The sequence below is a fragment of the Oncorhynchus nerka genome, unplaced genomic scaffold, assembly GCF_034236695.1.
Source record: "Oncorhynchus nerka isolate Pitt River unplaced genomic scaffold, Oner_Uvic_2.0 unplaced_scaffold_945, whole genome shotgun sequence".
NCBI lineage: Eukaryota > Metazoa > Chordata > Actinopteri > Salmoniformes > Salmonidae > Oncorhynchus > Oncorhynchus nerka.
The window spans coordinates 85834-108374 of record NW_027040368.1 but is presented as its reverse complement, the minus strand read 5'-3'; the positions used below and the strand labels follow the sequence as shown (position 1 = coordinate 108374).

General features: G+C 44.1%; 1 long non-coding RNA gene across 2 annotated transcripts in view; it reads left to right on the top strand.

Annotated features, from left to right (window-relative positions):
- LOC135570678 (uncharacterized) overlaps positions 1–19654 on the top strand; it is an 86521-nt gene extending 66867 nt beyond the window's left edge. For both annotated transcript variants that reach the window (XR_010463568.1, XR_010463567.1), the window contains one exon: positions 17747–19654. This is a non-coding gene — a long non-coding RNA (uncharacterized LOC135570678). The remainder of the gene's footprint in view (positions 1–17746) is intronic.
- The last annotated feature ends 2887 nt before the right edge of the window (positions 19655–22541 follow it).

Here is a 22541-nt window from a genome sequence, read left to right as displayed (position 1 = left end):
TTGTCAAGCCCAGCTGATTTGTACGGGTCTAGGTTTTGCAGCTCTTTCAGAACGTCTGCTATCTGGATTTGGGTAAAGGAGAACCTGGAGAGGCTTGGGCGAGGAGCTGCGGGGGGGGCGGAGCTGTTGGCCGAGGTTGGAGTAGCCAGGCGGAAGGCATGTCAGAACCCTTCTACACTGTCAGAACCCTTCTACATTATGTCAGAACCCTTCTACACTGTCAGAGCCCTTATACACTGTCAGAACCCTTCTACACTGTCAGAACCCTTTTACACTGTCAGAACCCTTCTACACTATGTCAGAACCCTTCTACACTGTCAGGACCCTTCTACACTGTCAGAACCCTTGTACATTATGTCAGAACCCTTCTACACTGTCAGAACCCCTCTACACTGTGTCAGAACCCTTCTACACTATGCCAAGCCCCTTCTACACAATGTCAGAACCCTTCTACACTGTCAGAACCCTTCTACATTATGGCAGAACCCTCTACACTATGTCAGAACCCTTCTACACTGTTAGAACCCTTCTACACTGTCAGAACCCTTCTCCATTATGTCAGAACCCTTCTACACTGTCAGAACCCTTCTACACTGTCAGAACCCTTCTACACTATGTCAGAACCCTTCTACACTGTCAGGACCCTTCTACACTGTCAGAACCCTTGTACATTATGTCAGAACCCTTCTACACTGTCAGAACCCCTCTACACTGTGTCAGAACCCTTCTACACTATGCCAAGCCCCTTCTACACAATGTCAGAACCCTTCTACACTGTCAGAACCCTTCTACATTATGGCAGAACCCTTCTACACTATGTCAGAACCCTTCTACACTGTTAGAACCCTTCTACACTGTCAGAACCCTTCTACATTATGTCAGAACCCTTCTACACTGTCAGCACCCTTCTACAATGTCAGAACCCTTCTACATTATGTCAGAACCCTTCTACACTGTCAGCACCCTTCTACACTGTCAGAACCCTTCTACACTATGTCAGATCCCTTCTACACTCTCAGAACCCTTCTACACTGTCAGGACCCTTCTACACTGTCAGAACCCTTGTACATTATGTCAGAACCCTTCTACACTGTCAGAACCCCTCTACACTGTGTCAGAACCCTTCTACACTATGCCAAGCCCCTTCTACACAATGTCAGAACCCTTCTACACTGTCAGAACCCTTCTACATTATGGCAGAACCCTTCTACACTATGTCAGAACCCTTCTACACTGTTAGAACTCTTCTACACTGTCAGAACCCTTCTACATTATGTCAGAACCCTTCTACACTGTCAGAACCCTTCTACACTGTCAGAACCCTTCTACACTGTCAGCTCCCTTCTACACTGTCAGATCCCTTCTACACTGTCAGATCCCTTCTACACTATGTCAGATCCCTTCTACACTCTCAGAACCCTTCTAAACTGTCAGAACCCTTCTACACTGTCAGAACCCTTCTACATCATGTCAGAACCCTTCTACACTGTCAGAACCCTTCTACGCGATGTCAGAACCCTTATACACTGTCAGAACCCTTCTACACTGTTAGAACCCTATTGCATTATGTCAGAACCCTTATACACTGTGTCAGAACCCTTCTACACTGTTAGAACCCTTTTGCATTATGTCAGAACCCTTCTACACTGTTAGAACCCTTCTACACTCTCAGAACCCTTCTACACTGTCAGAACCCTTCTACACTGTCAGGACCCTTCTACACTATGTCAGAACCCTTCTACACTGTCAGAACCCTTCTACACTGTCAGAACCCTTCTACACTGTCAGGACCCTTCTACACTGTCAGAAATCTTCTACACTATGTCAGAACAATTCTGCACTGTCAGAACCCTTCTAGACTGTCAGAACCCTTTTACATTATGTCAGAACCCTTCTACACTGTCAGAACCCTTCTACACTGTTAGAACCCTTCTACACTGTCAGAACCCTTCTACATTATGTCAGAACCCTTCTACACTGTCAGAACCCCTCTACACTGTGTCAGAACCCTTCTACACTATGCCAAGCCAATTCTACACAATGTCAGAACCCTTCTACACTTTCAGAACCCTTCTACATTATGGCAGAACCCTTCTACACTATGTCAGAACCCTTCTACACTGTTAGAACCCTTCTACACTGTCAGAACCCTTCTACATTATGTCAGAACCCTTCTACACTGTCAGAACCCTTCTACACGGTCAGAACCCTTCTACACTGTCAGAACCCCTCTACACTGTGTCAGAACCCTTCTACACTATGCCAAGCCCCTTCTACACAATGTCAGAACCCTTCTACACTGTCAGAACCCTTCTACATTATGGCAGAACCCTTCTACACTATGTCAGAACCCTTCTACACTGTTAGAACTCTTCTACACTGTCAGAACCCTTCTACATTATGTCAGAACCCTTCTACACTGTCAGAACCCTTCTACACTGTCAGAACCCTTCTACACTGCTCCCTTCACTGTCAACCCTTCTACACTGTCAGATCCCTTCTACACTATGTCAGAACCCTTCTACACTGTCAGAACCCTTCTACACTGTCAGAACCCTTCTACACTGTCAGAACCCTTCTACATCATGTCAGAACCCTTCTACACTGTCAGAACCCTTCTACATTATGTCAGAACTTCTACTTCAGAACACTGTCAGAACCCTTCTACACTGTTAGAACCCTTTTGCATTATGTCAGAACCCTTATACACTATGTCAGAACCCTTCTACACTGTTAGAACCCTTTTGCATTATGTCAGAACCCTTCTACACTGTTAGAACCCTTCTACACTCTCAGAACCCTTCTACACTGTCAGAACCCTTCTACACTGTCAGAACCCTTCTACACTATGTCAGAACCCTTCTACACTGTCAGAACCCTTCTACACTGTCAGAACCCTTCTACACTGTCAGGACCCTTCTACACTGTCAGAAATCTTCTACACTATGTCAGAACACTTCTGCACTGTCAGAACCCTTCTAGACTGTCAGAACCCTTTTACATTATGTCAGAACCCTTCTACACTGTCAGAACCCTTCTACACTGTTAGAACCCTTCTACACTGTCAGAACCCTTCTACATTATGTCAGAACCCTTCTACACTGTCAGAACCCCTCTACACTGTGTCAGAACCCTTCTACACTATGCCAAGCCAATTCTACACAATGTCAGAACCCTTCTACACTTTCAGAACCCTTCTACATTATGGCAGAACCCTTCTACACTATGTCAGAACCCTTCTACACTGTTAGAACCCTTCTACACTGTCAGAACCCTTCTACATTATGTCAGAACCCTTCTACACTGTCAGAACCCTTCTACACGGTCAGAACCCTTCTACACTGTCAGAACCCTTCTACACTGTCAGAACCCTTCTACATCATGTCAGATCCCTTCTACACTCTCAGAACCCTTCTACACTGTCAGAACCCTTCTACACTGTCAGAACCCTTCTACACTGTTAGAACCCTTTTGCATTATGTCAGAACCCTTATACACTGTGTCAGAACCCTTCTACACTGTTAGAACCCTTTTGCATTATGTCAGAACCCTTCTACACTGTTAGAACCCTTCTACACTCTCAGAACCCTTCTACACTGTCAGAACCCTTCTACACTGTCAGGACCCTTCTACACTGTCAGAAATCTTCTACACTATGTCAGAACACTTCTGCACTGTCAGAACCCTTCTAGACTGTCAGAACCCTTTTACATTATGTCAGAACCCTTCTACACTGTCAGAACCCTTCTACACTGTTAGAACCCTTCTACACTGTCAGAACCCTTCTACATTACGTCAGAACCCTACATTATGTCAGAACCCTTCTACACTGTCAGAACCCTTCTACACTGTCAGAAGCCTTCTGCACTATGTCAGAACCCTTCTACACTGTCAGAACCCTTCTACATTATGTCAGAACCCTTCTACACTGTCAGAACCCTTTTACACTGTCAGAACCCTTCTACACTATGCCAGAACCCTTCTACACTGTCAGAACCCTTCTACACTGTCATAACCCTTTCACATTATGTCAGAACCCTTCTACACTGTCAGAACCCTTCTACACTGTCAGTACCCTTTCACATTATGTAAGAACCCTTCTACACTGTCAGAACCCTTCTACACTGTCAGAACCCTTCTACACAGAACCCTTCTACACTGTTAGAACCCTGAACCCTTCTACACTGTCAGAACACTTCTACACTGTCAAAAACCTTATACACTATGTCAGAACCCTTCTACAGTGTTAGAACCCTGAACCCTTCTACACTGTTAGAACCCTGAACCCTTCTACACTGTTAGAACCCTGAACCCTTCTACACTGTCAGAACACTTCTACACTGTCAAAAACCTTATACACTATGTCAGAACCCTTCTACAGTGTTAGAACCCTGAACCCTTCTACACTGTTAGAACCCTGAACCCTTCTGCACTATGTCAGAACCCTTCTACAATGTCAGAACCCTTGTACATTATGTCAGAACCCTTCTACACTGTCAGAACCCTTCTACACTGTGTCAGAACCCTTCTACACTATGCCAGGACCCTTATACACAATGTCAGAACCCTTCTACACTGTCAGAACCTTTCTACGTTATGTCAGAACCCTTCTACACTATGTCAGAACCCTTCTACACTGTTAGAACCCTTCTACACTGTCAGAACCCTTCTACATTATGTCAGAACCCTTCTACACTGTCAGAACCCTTCTACACTGTCAGAACCCTTCTACACTGTCAGAACCCTTTTACACTGTCAGAACCCTTCTACACTATGCCAGAACCCTTCTACACTGTCAGAACCCTTCTACACTGTCATAACACTTTCACATTATGTCAGAACCCTTCTACACTGTCAGAACCCTTCTACACTGTCAGAACCCTTCTACACTGTCAGAACCCGTTTACACTGTCAGAACACTTCTACACTGTCAAAAACCTTATACACTATGTCAGAACCCTTCTACAGTGTTAGAACCCTGAACCCTTCTACACTGTTAGAACCCTGAACCCTTCTACACTGTTAGAACCCTGAACCCTTCTACACTGTCAGAACCCTTCTACACTGTCAGAACCCTTCTACACTGTCAGAACCCTTCTACACTGTCAGAACCCTTCTACATCATGTCAGAACCCTTCTACACGATGTCAGAACCCTTATACACTGTCAGAACGCTTCTACACTGTTAGAACCCTTTTCCATTATGTCAGAACCCTTCTACACTGTTAGAACCCTTCTACACTCTCAGAACCCTTCTACACTGTCAGAACCCTTCTACACTGTCAGGACCCTTCTACACTATGTCAGAACCCTTCTACACTGTCAGAACCTTTCTACACTGTCAGAACCCTTCTACACTGTCAGGACCCTTCTACACTGTCAGAAATCTTCTACACTATGTCAGAACACTTCTGCACTGTCAGAACCCTTCTAGACTGTCAGAACCCTTTTACATTATGTCAGAACCCTTCTACACTGTCAGAGCCCTTCTACACTGTTAGAACCCTTCTACACTGTCAGAACCCTTCTACATTCTGTCAGAACCCTTCTACATTATGTCAGAACCCTTCTACACTGTCAGAACCCTTCTACACTGTCAGAACCCTTCTACACTGTCAGAACCCTTCTACATTCTGTCAGAACCCTTCTACATTATGTCAGAACCCTTCTACACTGTCAGAACCTTTCTACATTAAGTCAGAACCCTTCTACACTATGTCAGAACCCTTCTACAATGTCAGAACCCTTGTACATTATGTCAGAACCCTTCTACACTGTCAGAACCCTTCTACACTGTGTCAGAACCCTTCTACACTATGTCAGAACCCTTCTACACAATGTCAGAACCCTTCTACACTGTCAGAACCTTTCTACATTATGTCAGAACCCTTCTACACTATGTCAGAACCCTTCTACACTGTTAGAACCCTTCTACACTGTCAGAACCCTTCTACATTATGTCAGAACCCTTCTACACTGTCAGAACCCTTCTACACTGTCAGAACCCTTCTACACTATGTCAGATCCCTTCTACACTGTCAGAACCCTTCTACACTGTCAGAACCCTTCTACACTATGTCAGATCCCTTCTACACTGTCAGAAACCTGAACACTTCTACACTGTTAGAACCCTGAACCCTTCTACACTGTTAGAACCCTGAACCCTTCTACACTGTCAGAACCCTTCTACACTGTCAGAACCCTTCTACATCATGTCAGAACCCTTCTACACTGTCAGAACCCTTCTACATTATATCAGAACCCTTCTACATTATGTCAGAACCCTTCTACACTGTCAGAACCCTTCTACACTGTTAGAACCCTTCTACACTGTCAGAACCCTTCTACATTCTGTCAGAACCCTTCTACATTATGTCAGAACCCTTCTACACTGTCAGAACCTTTCTACATTAAGTCAGAACCCTTCTACACTATGTCAGAACCCTTCTACAATGTCAGAACCCTTGTACATTATGTCAGAACCCTTCTACACTGTCAGAACCCTTCTACACTGTGTCAGAACCCTTCTACACTATGCCAGGACCCTTCTACACAATGTCAGAACCCTTCTACACTGTCAGAACCTTTCTACATTATGTCAGAACCCTTCTACACTATGTCAGAACCCTTCTACACTGTTAGAACCCTTCTACACTGTCAGAACCCTTCTACATTATGTCAGAACCCTTCTACACTGTCAGAACCCTTCTACACTGTCAGAACCCTTCTACACTATGTCAGATCCCTTCTACACTGTCAGAACCCTTCTACACTGTCAGAACCCTTCTACACTATGTCAGATCCCTTCTACACTGTCAGAAACCTGAACACTTCTACACTGTTAGAACCCTGAACCCTTCTACACTGTTAGAACCCTGAACCCTTCTACACTGTCAGAACCCTTCTACACTGTCAGAACCCTTCTACATCATGTCAGAACCCTTCTACACTGTCAGAACCCTTCTACATTATATCAGAACCCTTCTACATTATGTCAGAACCCTTCTACACTGTCAGAACCCTTCTGCACTATGTCAGAACCCTTCTACAATGTCAGAAACCTTGTACATTATGTCAGAACCCTTCTACACTGTCAGAACCTTTCTACATTAAGTCAGAACCCTTCTACACTATGTCAGAACCCTTCTACAATGTCAGAACCCTTGTACATTATGTCAGAACCCTTCTACACTGTCAGAACCCTTCTACACTGTGTCAGAACCCTTCTACACTATGCCAGGACCCTTCTACACAATGTCAGAACCCTTCTACACTGTCAGAACCTTTCTACATTATGTCAGAACCCTTCTACACTATGTCAGAACCCTTCTACACTGTTAGAACCCTTCTACACTGTCGGAACCCTTCTACATTATGTCAGAACCCTTCTACACTGTCAGAACCCTTCTACACTATGTCAGATCCCTTCTACACTGTCAGAACCCTTCTACACTGTCAGAACCCTTCTGCACTATGTCAGAACCCTTCTACAATGTCAGAAACCTTGTACATTATGTCAGAACCCTTCTACACTGTCAGAACCTTTCTACATTAAGTCAGAACCCTTCTACACTATGTCAGAACCCTTCTACAATGTCAGAACCCTTGTACATTATGTCAGAACCCTTCTACACTGTCAGAACCCTTCTACACTGTGTCAGAACCCTTCTACAATGTCATGAACCCTTCTACACAATGTCAGAACCCTTCTACACTGTCAGAACCTTTCTACATTATGTCAGAACCCTTCTACACTATTTCAGAACCCTTCTACACTGTTAGAACCCTTCTACACTGTCAGAACCCTTCTACATTATGTCAGAACCCTTCTACACTGTCAGAACCCTTCTACACTGTCAGAACCCTTCTACACTATGTCAGATCCCTTCTACACTGTCAGAACCCTTCTACACTGTCAGAACCCTTCTACACTATGTCAGATCCCTTCTACACTGTCAGAAACCTGAACACCTCTACACTGTTAGAACCCTGAACCCTTCTACACTGTTAGAACCCTGAACCCTTCTACACTGTCAGAACCCTTCTACACAATGTCAGAACCCTTCTACACTGTCAGAACCTTTCTACATTATGTCAGAACCCTTCTACACTATGTCAGAACCCTTCTACACTGTTAGAACCCTTCTACACTGTCGGAACCCTTCTACATTATGTCAGAACCCTTCTACACTGTCAGAACCCTTCTACACTGTCAGAACCCTTCTACACTATGTCAGATCCCTTCTACACTGTCAGAACCCTTCTACACTGTCAGAACCCTTCTACACTATGTCAGATCCCTTCTACACTGTCAGAAACCTGAACATTTCTACACTGTTAGAACCCTGAACCCTTCTACACTGTTAGAACCCTGAACCCTTCTACACTGTCAGAACCCTTCTACACTGTCAGAACCCTTCTACATCATGTCAGAACCCTTCTACACTGTCAGAACCCTTCTACATTATATCAGAACCCTTCTACATTATGTCAGAACCCTTCTACACTGTCAGAACCCTTCTGCACTATGTCAGAACCCTTCTACAATGTCAGAAACCTTGTACATTATGTCAGAACCCTTCTACACTATGTCAGAACCCTTCTACAATGTCAGAACCCTTGTACATTATGTCAGAACCCTTCTACACTGTCAGAACCCTTCTACACTGTGTCAGAACCCTTCTACACTATGCCAGGACCCTTCTACACAATGTCAGAACCCTTCTACACTGTCAGAACCTTTCTACATTATGTCAGAACCCTTCTACACTATGTCAGAACCCTTCTACACTGTTAGAACCCTTCTACACTGTCAGAACCCTTCTACATTATGTCAGAACCCTTCTACACTGTCAGAACCCTTCTACACTGTCAGAACCCTTCTACACTATGTCAGATCCCTTCTACACTGTCAGAACCCTTCTACACTGTCAGAACCCTTCTACACTATGTCAGATCCCTTCTACACTGTCAGAAACCTGAACACTTCTACACTGTTAGAACCCTGAACCCTTCTACACTGTTAGAACTTCCTGAACCCTTCTACACTGTCAGAACCCTTCTACACTGTCAGAACCCTTCTACACTATGTCAGAACCCTTCTACACTGTCAGAACCCTTCTACATTATGTCAGAACCCTTCTACACTGTCAGAACCCTTCTACACTGTCAGAACCCTTCTGCACTATGTCAGAACCCTTCTACAATGTCAGAACCCTTGTACATTATGTCAGAACCCTTCTACACTGTCAGAACCTTTCTACATTAAGTCAGAACCCTTCTACACTATGTCAGAACCCTTCTACAATGTCAGAACCCTTGTACATTATGTCAGAACCCTTCTACACTGTCAGAACCCTTCTACACTGTGTCAGAACCCTTCTACACCATGCCAGGACCCTTCTACACAATGTCAGAACCCTTCTACACTGTCAGAACCTTTCTACATTATGTCAGAACCCTTCTACACTATGTCAGAACCCTTCTACACTGTTAGAACCCTTCTACACTGTCGGAACCCTTCTACATTATGTCAGAACCCTTCTACACTGTCAGAACCCTTCTACACTGTCAGAACCCTTCTACACTATGTCAGATCCCTTCTACACTGTCAGAACCCTTCTACACTGTCAGAACCCTTCTACACTATGTCAGAACCCTTCTACACTGTCAGAAACCTGAACACTTCTACACTGTTAGAACCCTGAACCCTTCTACACTGTTAGAACCCTGAACCCTTCTACACTGTCAGAACCCTTCTACACTGTCAGAACCCTTCTACATCATGTCAGAACCCTTCTACACTGTCAGAACCCTTCTACATTATATCAGAACCCTTCTACATTATGTCAGAACCCTTCTACACTGTCAGAACCCTTCTGCACTATGTCAGAACCCTTCTACAATGTCAGAAACCTTGTACATTATGTCAGAACCCTTCTACACTGTCAGAACCTTTCTACATTAAGTCAGAACCCTTCTACACTATGTCAGAACCCTTCTACAATGTCAGAACCCTTGTACATTATGTCAGAACCCTTCTACACTATGCCAGGACCCTTCTACACAATGTCAGAACCCTTCTACACTGTCAGAACCTTTCTACATTATGTCAGAACCCTTCTACACTATGTCAGAACCCTTCTACACTGTTAGAACCCTTCTACACTGTCGGAACCCTTCTACATTATGTCAGAACCCTTCTACACTGTCAGAACCCTTCTACACTGTCAGAACCCTTCTACACTATGTCAGATCCCTTCTACACTGTCAGAACCCTTCTACACTGTCAGAACCCTTCTACACTATGTCAGAACCCTTCTACACTGTCAGAAACCTGAACACTTCTACACTGTTAGAACCCTGAACCCTTCTACACTGTTAGAACCCTGAACCCTTCTACACTGTCAGAACCCTTCTACACTGTCAGAACCCTTCTACATCATGTCAGAACCCTTCTACACTGTCAGAACCCTTCTACATTATATCAGAACCCTTCTACATTATGTCAGAACCCTTCTACACTGTCAGAACCCTTCTACACTGTCAGAACCCTTCTACACTGTCAGAACCCTTCTACACTGTCAGAACCCTTCTACATTATGTCAGAACCCTTCTACACTGTCAGAACCCTTCTACACTGTCAGAACCCTTCTACACTATGTCAGAACCCTTCTACAATGTCAGAACCCTTGTACATTATGTCAGAACTCTTCTACACTGTCAGAACCCTTCTACACTGTGTCAGAACCCTTCTACACTATGCCAGGACCCTTCTACACAATGTCAGAACCCTTCTACACTGTCAGAACCTTTCTACATTATGTCAGAACCCTTCTACACTATGTCAGAACCCTTCTACACTGTTAGAACCCTTCTACACTGTCAGAACCCTTCTACATTATGTCAGAACCCTTCTACACTGTCAGAACCCTTCTACACTGTCAGAACCCTTCTACACTATGTCAGATCCCTTCTACACTGTCAGAACCCTTCTACACTGTCAGAACCCTTCTACACTATGTCAGATCCCTTCTACACTGTCAGAAACCTGAACACTTCTACACTGTTAGAACCCTGAACCCTTCTACACTGTTAGAACCCTGAACCCTTCTACACTGTCAGAACCCTTCTACACTGTCAGAACCCTTCTACATCATGTCAGAACCCTTCTACATTATATCAGAACCCTTCTACATTATGTCAGAACCCTTCTACACTGTCAGAACCCTTCTGCACTATGTCAGAACCCTTCTACAATGTCAGAAACCTTGTACATTATGTCAGAACCCTTCTACACTGTCAGAACCCTTCTACACGGTGTCAGAACCCTTCTACACTGTCAGAACCCTTCTGCACTATGTCAGAACCCTTCTACAATGTCAGAAACCTTGTACATTATGTCAGAACCCTTCTACACTGTCAGAACCTTTCTACATTAAGTCAGAACCCTTCTACACTATGTCAGAACCCTTCTACAATGTCAGAACCCTTGTACATTATGTCAGAACCCTTCTACACTATGCCAGGACCCTTCTACACAATGTCAGAACCCTTCTACACTGTCAGAACCTTTCTACATTATGTCAGAACCCTTCTACACTATGTCAGAACCCTTCTACACTGTTAGAACCCTTCTACACTGTCAGAACCCTTCTACATCATGTCAGAACCCTTCTACACTGTCAGAACCCTTCTACACTGTCAGAACCCTTCTACACGATGTCAGAACCTTTATACACTGTCAGAACCCTTCTACACTGTTAGAACCCGTTTGCATCATGTCAGAACCCTTCTACACTGTCAGAAACCTGAACACTTCTACACTGTTAGAACCCTGAACCCTTCTACACTGTCAGAACCCTTCTACACTGTCAGAACCCTTCTACACTGTCAGAACCCTTCTACATCATGTCAGAACCCTTCTACACTGTCAGAACCCTTCTACATTATATCAGAACCCTTCTACATTATGTCAGAACCCTTCTACACTGTCAGAACCCTTCTACACTGTTAGAACCCTTCTACACTGTCAGAACCCTTCTACATTCTGTCAGAACCCTTCTACATTATGTCAGAACCCTTCTACACTGTCAGAACCTTTCTACACTAAGTCAGAACCCTTCTACACTATGTCAGAACCCTTCTACAATGTCAGAACCCTTGTACATTATGTCAGAACCTTCTACACTGTCAGAACCCTTCTACACTGTGTCAGAACCCTTCTACACTATGCCAGGACCCTTCTACACAATGTCAGAACCCTTCTACACTGTCAGAACCTTTCTACATTATGTCAGAACCCTTCTACACTATGTCAGAACCCTTCTACACTGTTAGAACCCTTCTACACTGTCGGAACCCTTCTACATTATGTCAGAACCCTTCTACACTGTCAGAACCCTTCTACACTGTCAGAACCCTTCTACACTATGTCAGAACCCTTCTACACTGTCAGAACCCTTCTACACTGTCAGAACCCTTCTACACTATGTCAGAACCCTTCTACACTGTCAGAAACCTGAACACTTCTACACTGTTAGAACCCTGAACCCTTCTACACTGTTAGAACCCTGAACCCTTCTACACTGTCAGAACCCTTCTACACTGTCAGAACCCTTCTACATCATGTCAGAACCCTTCTACATTATGTCAGAACCCTTCTACATTATGTCAGAACCCTTCTACACTGTCAGAACCCTTCTGCACTATGTCAGAACCCTTCTACAATGTCAGAACCCTTGTACATTATGTCAGAACCCTTCTACACTGTCAGAACCCTTCTACACTGTGTCAGAACCCTTCTACACTATGCCAGGACCCTTCTACACAATGTCAGAACCCTTCTACACTGTCAGAACCTTTCTACATTATGTCAGAACCCTTCTACACTATGTCAGAACCCTTCTACACTGTTAGAACCCTTCTACACTGTCAGAACCCTTCTACATTATGTCAGAACCCTTCTACACTGTCAGAACCCTTCTACACTGTCAGAACCCTTCTACACTATGTCAGATCCCTTCTACACTGTCAGAACCCTTCTACACTGTCAGAACCCTTCTACACTATGTCAGATCCCTTCTACACTGTCAGAAACCTGAACACTTCTACACTGTTAGAACCCTGAACCCTTCTACACTGTTAGAACCCTGAACCCTTCTACACTGTCAGAACCCTTCTACACTGTCAGAACCCTTCTACACTGTCAGAACCCTTCTACACTGTCAGAACCCTTCTACATCATGTCAGAACCCTTCTACACTGTCAGAACCCTTCTACACGATGTCGGAAACCTTATACACTGTCAGAACCCTTCTACACTGTTAGAACCCTTTTGCATTATGTCAGAACCCTTATACACTATGTCAGAACCCTTCTACACTGTTAGAACCCTTTTGCATTATGTCAGAACCCTTATACACTGTGTCAGAACCCTTCTACACTGTTAGAACCCTTTTGCATTATGTCAGAACCCTTCTACACTGTTAGAACCCTACTACACTCTCAGAACCCTTCTACACTGTCAGAACCCTTCTACACTGTCAGGACCCTTCTACACTATGTCAGAACACTTCTGCACTGTCAGAACCCTTCTAGACTGTCAGAACCTTTCTACATTATGGCAGAACCCTTCTACACTATGTCAGAACCCTTCTACACTGTTAGAACCCTTCTACACTGTCAGAACCCTTCTAGACTGTCAGAACCCTTTTACACTGTCAGAACCCTTGTACACTGTCAGAACCCCTCTACACTGTGTCAGAACCCTTCTACACTATGCCAAGCCCCTTCTACACAATGTCAGAACCCTTCTACACTGTCAGAACCCTTCTACATTATGGCAGAACCCTTCTACACTATGTCAGAACCCTTCTACACTGTTAGAACCCTTTTGCATTATGTCAGAACCCTTCTACACTATGTCAGATCCCTTCTACACTGTCAGAACCCTTCTACATTATGTCAGAACCCTTCTACACTATGTCAGATCCCTTCTACACTCTCAGAACCCTTCTACACTGTCAGAACCCTTCTACACTGTCAGAACCCTTCTACATCATGTCAGAACCCTTCTACACTGTCAGAACCCTTCTACACTGTTAGAACCCTTCTACACTGTCAGAACCCTTCTACATTATGTCAGAACCCTTCTACATTATGTCAGAACCCTTCTACACTGTCAGAACCCTTCTACACTGTCAGAACCCTTCTACACTGTCAGAACCCTTCTGCACTATGTCAGAACCCTTCTACAATGTCAGAACCCTTCTACAATGTCAGAACCCTTGTACATTATGTCAGAACCCTTCTACACTGTCAGAACCCTTCTACACTGTGTCAGAACCCTTCTACACTATGCCAGGACCCTTCTACACAATGTCAGAACCCTTCTACACTGTCAGAACCTTTCTACATTATGTCAGAACCCTTCTACACTATGTCAGAACCCTTCTACACTGTTAGAACCCTTCTACACTGTCAGAACCCTTCTACATTATGTCAGAACCCTTCTACACTGTCAGAACCCTTCTACACTGTCAGAACCCTTCTACACTATGTCAGAACCCTTCTACACTGTCAGAACCCTTCTACACTGTCAGAACCCTTCTACACTATGTCAGAACCCTTCTACACTGTCAGAAACCTGAACACTTCTACACTGTTAGAACCCTGAACCCTTCTACACTGTTAGAACCCTGAACCCTTCTACACTGTCAGAACCCTTCTACACTGTCAGAACCCTTCTACATCATGTCAGAACCCTTCTACACTGTCAGAACCCTTCTACACTGTCAGAACCCTTCTACACTGTCAGAACCCTTCTACACTATGTCAGAACCCTTCTACAATGTCAGAACCCTTGTACATTATGTCAGAACCCTTCTACACTGTCAGAACCCTTCTACACTATGTCAGAACCCTTCTACACTGTCAGACCCTTCTACACAATGTCAGAACCCTTCTACACTGTCAGAACCTTTCTACATTATGTCAGAACCCTTCTACACTATGTCAGAACCCTTCTACACTGTTAGAACCCTTCTACACTGTCAGAACCCTTCTACATTATGTCAGAACCCTTCTACACTGTCAGAACCCTTCTACACTGTCAGAACCCTTCTACACTATGTCAGAACCCTTCTACACTGTCAGAACCCTTCTACACTGTCAGAACCCTTCTACACTATGTCAGATCCCTTCTACACTGTCAGAAACCTGAACACTTCTACACTGTTAGAACCCTGAACGCTTCTACACTGTTAGAACCCTGAACCCTTCTACACTGTCAGAACCCTTCTACACTGTCAGAACCCTTCTACACTGTCAGAACCCTTCTACATCATGTCAGAACCCTTCTACACTGTCAGAACCCTTCTACACGATGTCAGAACCTTTATACACTGTCAGAACCCTTCTACACTGTTAGAACCCGTTTGCATTATGTCAGAACCCTTATACACTATGTCAGAACCCTTCTACACTGTTAGAACCCTTTTGCATTATGTCAGAACCCTTCTACACTGTTAGAACCCTTCTACACTCTCAGAACCCTTCTACGCTGTCAGAACCCTTCTACACTGTCAGAACCTTTCTACACTGTCAGAACACTTCTGCACTGTCAGAACCCTTCTAGACTGTCAGAACCCTTTTACATTATGTCAGAACCCTTCTACACTGTCAGAGACCTTCTACACTGTTAGAACCCTTCTACACTGTCAGAACCCTTCTACATTATGTCAGAACCCTTCTACATTATGTCAGAACCCTTCTACACTGTCAGAACCCTTATGCACTATGTCAGAACCCTTCTACAATGTCAGAACCCTTGTACATTATGCCAGAACCCTTCTACACTGTCAGAACCCTTCTACACTGTGTCAGAACCCTTCTACACTATGCCAGGACCCTTCTACACAATGTCAGAACCCTTCTACACTGTCAGACCCTTTCTACATTATGTCAGAACCCTTCTACACTATGTCAGAACCCTTCTACACTGTTAGAACCCTTCTACACTGTCAGAACCCTTCTACACTATGTCAGATCCCTTCTACACTGTCAGAACCCTTCTACACTGTCAGAACCCTTCTACACTATGTCAGAACCCTTCTACACTGTTAGAACCCTTCTACACTGTCAGAACCCTTCTACATTATGTCAGAACCCTTCTACACTGTCAGAACCCTTCTACACTGTCAGAACCCTTCTACACTGTCAGAACCTGTTACACTGTCAGAACACTTCTACAGTGTTAGAACCCTGAACCCTTCTACACTGTTAGAACCCTGAACCCTTCTACACTGTTAGAACCCTGAACCCTTCTACACTGTCAGAACCCTTCTACACTGTCAGAACCCTTCTACACTGTCAGAACCCTTCTACACTGTCAGAACCCTTCTATACTGTCAGAACCCTTCTACACTGTCAGAACACTTCTACACTGTCAGGGCCCTTCTACACTGTCAAGACCCTTATACACTATGTCAGGACCCTTCTACACTATGTCAGGACCCTTCTACACTGTCAGAACCCTTCTACACTGTCAGGACCCTTCTACACTGTCAGAACCCTTCTACACTGTGTCATGACCCTTATACACTATGTCATAACCCTTCTCCACTGTCAGGACCCTTATACACTATGTCAGGGCCCTTCTACACTGTCAGAACCCTTCTACATTATGTCATGACCCTTATACACTGTCAGAACCCTTATACACTATGTCATGACCCTTCTACACTGTCAGAACCCTTCTACACTGTCAGAACCCTTCTACACTATGTCAGAACCCTTCTACACTATGTCAGAACCCTTCTACACTGTCAGAACCCTTCTACACTATGTCAGAACCCTTCTACACTATGTCAGAACCCTTCTACACTATGTCAGAACCCTTCTACACTGTCAGAACCCTTCTACACTGTCAGAACCCTTCTACACTATGTCAGAACCCTTCTACACTGTCAGAACCCTTCTACACTATGTCAGAACCCTTCTACACTATGTCAGGACCCTTCTACACTATGTCAGAACCCTTCTACACTCTGTCAGAACCCTTCTACACGGTCAGAACCCTTCTACACTGTCAGAACCCTTCTACACTATGTCAGAACCCTTCTACACTATGTCAGAACCCTTCTACACTGTCAGAACCCTTCTACACTATGTCAGAACCCTTCTACACTATGTCAGAACCCTTCTACACTATGTCAGAACCCTTCTACACTGTCAGAACCCTTCTACACTGTCAGAACCCTTCTACACTATGTCAGAACCCTTCTACACTATGTCAGGACCCTTCTACACTGTCAGAACCCTTCTAGACAACGTGAGGCTGGTTTGGTCTTTGGTGAATGGTGTTACAGCGTAGTGATGTCGAAAGCTTCTAGTGTCAGTTCCTCATCCTGACAGTGAGTTTAGCTCAGAGCTCAGCAGAGGTTATGTCCCCTGTGTCACCACAGTATGGTCTTAACAGAATCTGTGCTTCTTTCCTGTGGTGCATTTCCTGTTCCTGTTGCCATCCAATATGATTATTCAGAGCCATACAGCTGCACCCGTGCGTCCTATAACTTTGTGTTCCCTATTCCAAGTCAAATAATTAGCCTGAAGAGAAACCACGTGTTCTTTATAAACTAGTGGTTGGATTGGGATTGAAAAGGTACTGAGGCATCTAGGTGAAAAACACAAACGGGACCTCACTGTCTCCTGGAACTAGAATGTTGTGTTTTCTTCTGATTTTCAGGTTGGTGGAAGATGAGCAGTCCTTCTGCTGTATGACAGCTTCCTACAACACCCCGCGGTTTCCCATCCCACGACCCCCCTCCTCAACAAGCCACGGGAGAAAAACACCGTCGCTGTCTTTTACCTCGGAGACGAGGAACGGATGGAATACACCATGGATACGATGAGGAAACCTGACTCACTGGAGGACAGGGCTCTGACATGCCTTTCCATTAGGGACAACATCACCTGACAGGATATAGAATACACCTGGACAACATCACCTGACAGGATATAGAATACACCTGGACAACATCACCTGACAGGATATAGAATACACCTGGACAACATCACCTGACAGGATATAGAATACACCTGGACAACATCACCTGACAGGATATAGAATACACCTGGACAACATCACTGACAGGATATAGAATACACCACCTGGACAACATCACCTGACAGGATATAGAATACACCACCTGGACAACATCACTGACAGGATATAGAATACACCACCTGGACAACATCACTGACAGGATATAGAATACACCACCTGGACAACATCACTGACAGGATATAGAATACACCACCTGGACAACATCACTGACAGGATATAGAATACACCACCTGGACAACATCACCTGACAGGATATAGAATACACCTGGACAACATTACTGACAGGATATAGAATACACCTGGACAACATCACTGACAGGATATAGAATACACCTGGACAACATCACTGACAGGATATAGAATACACCACCTGGACAACATCACTGACAGGATATAGAATACACCTGGACAACATCACTGACAGGATATAGAATACACCTGGACAACATCACTGACAGGATATAGAATACACTTGGACAACATCACTGACAGGATATAGAATACACCTGGACAACATCACTGACAGGATATAGAATACACCACCTGGACAACATCACTGACAGGATATAGAATACACCTGGACAACATCACCTGACAGGATATAGAATACACCTGGACAACATCACCTGACAGGATATAGAATACACCTGGACAATGTGTCTGACACAGATTAAACCATGTGGACAACATTACTGACATAGATTCAAACCAGGTGGACATCAATCTGTCTGGTATGGGGAGGAGACAGCAGCATTACTCTGATGACCTGCAGAGAGGAGAGGAGACAAACAGACAGAGGTACAGAAGACGTTACTTGAATCACCTTCCACAACACATGAATAATGACATTTGTAAACCCAGTGATCGTGGAACAACCCCGGGACAACACACTCCTTCTAAGGCTGAGATACAGGTGTGTGACAATGTATGACAGATAATGACGACAATAGGAGGGGGGGTGGGGGTTCTCTCTGTATGTAGACATTGAATAATGTAATGTATAGATATGACATCAATAAGACGAGGTTCTGTATGTTCTGTATAGATATGACATCAATAAGACGAGGTTCTGTATGTTCTGTATAGATATGACATCAATAAGACGAGGTTCTGTATGTTCTGTATAGGTATGACATCAATAAGACGAGGTTCTGTATGTTCTGTATAGATATGACATCAATAAGACGAGGTTCTGTATGTTCTGTATAGATATGACATCAATAAGACGAGGTTCTGTATGTTCTGTATAGATATGACATCAATAAGACGAGGTTCTGTATGTTCTGTATAGATATGACATCAATAAGACGAGGTTCTGTATGTTCTGTATAGATATGACATCAATAAGACGAGGTTCTGTATGTTCTGTATAGATATGACATCAATAAGACGAGGTTCTGTATGTAGACATCGAATCATATCATGTTCTGTACTAAAACATATTCTTGAAAACATGTACAGCTGGTAAAGCAGAATTAAAGACAGACCGTAGTTTTAAGTCTGTGTCAACAAACTGTTCTAAAAATACCTATCTGTTCTTCTCAGCTCTGTTGACTCGTGGAGTTATTCAATTGTTAAATCTCTATTTTTTTAAGGTATGATATATATATATGACCGCTTGTGGTTATTAAACACGTGCCGCGTTCAACCAGTTAGAAAGTCTGAATTTCCTAGTTTTCCGACTAGCAAGTGAACACGACATTAAACATCCCATTTTCCGGCGCAGGGATATGACATCATCAGTATGAATCTGCTGCAGGTGTTTTGACGAATGTTCATATGTTTATTTTTTATTTTTTTAATAATTTAAATGATTGATTGATTGTTTTTGATCAGAATGTTGTATCACTGTTAATTGATCACTGTTAATTGATCACTGTTAATTGATCACTGTTAATTGATCACTGTTAATTGATCACTGTTAATTGATCACTGTTAATTGATTGAAGGCATCTACCTCAGTGTCCGCGTCACGTTTAGTTTTAAACAGCAGCTGTAACCTCTGGGTCGTGTTCCAAGGGATTAAAACAGGGAGGTGACAACCTTGACTTGTCCAATAAGAAACACTCATTTTCATTCCCCCCATGGCAAAACGGTTTGTACGCGAGCTTGAATGTCTGGTTCTCAGACCATGTCTCTATGTTAACTATGGTTACTACGTCACCCCGTGTAACTATGGTTACTACGTCACCCTGTGTTAACTATGGTTACTACGTCACCCCGTGTAACTATGGTTACTACGTCACCCTGTGTTAACTACGGTTACTACGTCACCCCGTGTAACTATGATTACTACGTCACCCCGTGTTAACTACGTCACCCAGTGTCACCCCGTGTAACTATGGTTACTATGTCACCCAGTGTTAACTACGTCACCCAGTGTCACCCCGTGTAACTATGGTTACTACGTCACCCCGTGTTAACTACGTCACCCAGTGTCACCCCGTGTAACTATGGTTACTACGTCACCCCGTGTTAACTACGTCACCCAGTGTCACCCCGTGTAACTATGGTTACTACGTCACCCCGTGTTAACTACGTCACCCAGTGTCACCCCGTGTAACTATGGTTACTACGTCACCCCGTGTTAACTACGTCACCCAGTGTCACCCCGTGTAACTATGGTTACTACGTCACCCCGTGTAACTATGGTTACTACGTCACCCAGTGTTAACTACGTCACCCAGTGTCACCCCGTGTAACTATGGTTACTACGTCACCCTGTGTCACCCCGTGTAACTATGGTTACTACGTCACCCAGTGTCACCCCGTGTAACTATGGTTACTACGTCACCCAGTGTCAGGCCCAGTTAAAACAACCTGTAATGCCCTATTCCATGCACCATTGGGGTAACCCTACTGTCTGACCTGGACTGCAGTACACCATATTATATAGTGTAGGGATCTCATCACAACAACCCAGTCAGATGTACTGGTATAGATATCACCACCCAGTCAAAGGTACTGGTATAGATATCACCACCCAGTCAGATGTACTGGTATAGATATCACCACCCAGTCAGATGTACTGGTATAGATATCACCACCCAGTCAGATGGTATAGATATCACCACCCAGTCAGATGGTATAGATATCACCACCCAGTCAGATGGTATAGATATCACCACCCAGTCAAAGGTACTGGTATAGATATCACCACCCAGTCAGATGGTATAGATATCACCACCCAGTCAGATGTACTGGTATAGATATCACCACCCAGTCAGATGGTATAGATATCACCACCCAGTCAGATGGTATAGATATCACCACCCAGTCAGATGGTATAGATATCACCACCCAGTCAGATGGTATAGATATCACCACCCAGTCAGATGGTATAGATATCACCATCCAGTCAGATGGTATAGATATCACCACCCAGTCAGATGGTATAGATATCACCACCCAGTCAGATGGTATAGATATCACCACCCAGTCAGATGTACTGGTATAGATATCACCACCCAGTCAGATGTACTGGTATAGATATCACCACCCAGTCAGATGGTATAGATATCACCACCCAGTCAGATGGTATAGATATCACCACCCAGTCAGATGGTATAGATATCACCACCCAGTCAGATGGTATAGATATCACCACCCAGTCAGATGTACTGGTATAGATATCACCACCCAGTCAGATGGTATAGATATCACCACCCAGTCAGATGGTATAGATATCACCACCCAGTCAGATGGTATAGATATCACCACCCAGTCAGATGGTATAGATATCACCACCCAGTCAGATGGTATAGATATCACCACCCAGTTAGATGGTATAGATATCACCACCCAGTCAGATGGTATAGATATCACCACCCAGTCAGATGGTATAGATATCACCACCCAGTCAGATGTACTGGTAAAGATATCACCACCCAGTCAGATGGTATAGATATCACCACCCAGTCAGATGGTATAGATATCACCACCCAGTCAGATGGTATAGATATCACCACCCAGTCAGAGATGGTATAGATATCACCACCCAGTCAGATGGTATAGATATCACCACCCAGTCAGATGGTATAGATATCACCACCCAGTCAGATGGTATAGATATCACCACCCAGTCAGATGGTATAGATATCACCACCCAGTCAGATGGTATAGATATCACCACCCAGTCAGATGGTATAGATATCACCACCCAGTCAGATGGTATAGATATCACCACCCAGTCAGATGGTATAGATATCACCACCCAGTCAGATGGTATAGATATCACCACCCAGTCAGATGTACTGGTAAAGATATCACCACCCAGTCAGATGGTATAGATATCACCACCCAGTCAGATGGTATAGATATCACCACCCAGTCAGATGGTATAGATATCACCACCCAGTCAGATGTACTGGTATAGATATCACCACCCAGTCAGATGTACTGGTATAGATATCAC